We start from the raw sequence: 1,666 nt of genomic DNA, 5'->3' as shown, positions 1-1,666 counted from the left end.
CTATATATCCACCTAGATATCTATATATCCACCTAGATATCTATTTATCCACCTAGATATCTATATATCCACCTAGATATCTATATATCCACCTAGATATCTATATATCCACCTAGATATCTATATATCCACCTAGTTATCTATATATCCACCTAGATATCTATATATCCACCTAGATATCTATATATCCATTGTTTAACAGGAATGGAATGTTTGTATCCTGTATATTTGACTGTGATATGTGGTTGTCTCACCTAGCTAGCTTAAAATACCATATCACAGATGCCATATCTTAATTTGACCCAGTTTCTCACAGCAGGAAAATATCAGCAAATGTGCATTTTTATGTGGATTATAATTAAGGGACATTTTGGGGTTAATCCATTTTTCATCAAGGCAAATCAAGTCTGACATTTCTAAGTGGAAAGTATACACTTTAAAGCCTTGTAGTGATTTAATAATTTGTTTAAACAATAAAAGATAATTTACCAATGTTTCTGAAAAGTGATATATATAGCGTTTTGGAATGAAACTGTTCTTATGTTTCCCATCTGAGCTCAGAGTAGATGAGAGATGTAATGTTTGTCTCTGTTGTGTTGAAGCCCAATCAAGCAGGAGAGACCAGCCTCCCCTGTACCCAGCTGTGTGTCCATGAAGAGTGACTGGTCTATGGGTCAGCCTATAAACTTCAGAGAGGGAGACTTTTCTACTGAACAAAGGTAAGAAGAACTCATGGGTCATGGTCAGTGAGTTAAACAACACTGTCTCTAGTCATTTTTCCTCTCCCATTTTCACATTTATTTTTGTTGTTTTTGTTAGGTTCTAATTCTCAGAGTAAAAAACTCTATGGACATTTATGAAAGCTTAACCAAGTTTATTCTTCCCAGAGGGTCAATACAGCTGCATTCAGACAAAACATTTTTCCATCACCACAAGCATTTATACTCCAATTTAGGCTCCTTCTCTCCAATCCTTACATCTTTTATGGTTCGACAGGAAGACGAAGTAAAGTAAGACGGGTAATAAACCATTGTTTCTCCCTTAAAGGAATCTGACCTGACCTCAACCCCTTTGATGCCTAATCCAAAGCTCCCCACCCGTATCACCTATAGCACTCCCGTGACTTCCTCCCGTCCACCCAGCACATTCCACAGCCATCTGGCTCCTATAGATAACCATCAACTTCTGATGTAAAAATCAGTCTCTATCCCCCCTCAGATACTATAGTATTACTGATGTAACAACCAGTCTCTATCACCCCTCAGATACTATAGTATTACTTCTGATGTAAAAATCAGTCTCTATCACCCCTCAGATACTATAGTATTACTTCTGTTGTAAAAACCAGTCTCTATCACCCCTCAGATACTATAGTATTACTTCTGTTGTAAAAACCAGTCTCTATCACCCCTCAGATACAATACTGCTGAGTATAACAATATTCCAAGTTTAACCCAGAATCTAACATTTTCATAATCCATACTCTAATCCTTTCTTCCATTTTCATAGTCCTAAAACAATAATAAACAAACACAACGTGTGTCTGTGAGTGAGTGTGTGTGTGCACTCCCTGGATGTGGAGATGTAATCTCTATCCTGATTGCCTAGTCACTTTTACCCCTACCTAAATGTGTACATTACCTCAAATATAGCCTCATTATTACCT

The 1,666-nt window shown here is 37.0% G+C and overlaps 1 long non-coding RNA gene across 1 annotated transcript in view; it reads left to right on the top strand.

Moving 5' to 3' along the window:
* The window catches only part of LOC139026296 (uncharacterized), a 24,828-nt gene extending 24,025 nt beyond the window's left edge, over window positions 1–803 (top strand). Inside the window, exon 3 of the long non-coding RNA XR_011478062.1 lies at window positions 603–803. This is a non-coding gene — a long non-coding RNA (uncharacterized lncRNA). The remainder of the gene's footprint in view (window positions 1–602) is intronic.
* Window positions 804–1,666: the final 863 nt, after the last annotated feature.

This window comes from Salvelinus sp. IW2-2015, unplaced genomic scaffold (genome assembly GCF_002910315.2).
Source record: "Salvelinus sp. IW2-2015 unplaced genomic scaffold, ASM291031v2 Un_scaffold4336, whole genome shotgun sequence".
NCBI classification, from domain to species: domain Eukaryota; kingdom Metazoa; phylum Chordata; class Actinopteri; order Salmoniformes; family Salmonidae; genus Salvelinus; species Salvelinus sp. IW2-2015.
Note: the sequence above shows the minus strand (reverse complement) of the source record. Positions and strands in the feature narration are given on the sequence as shown.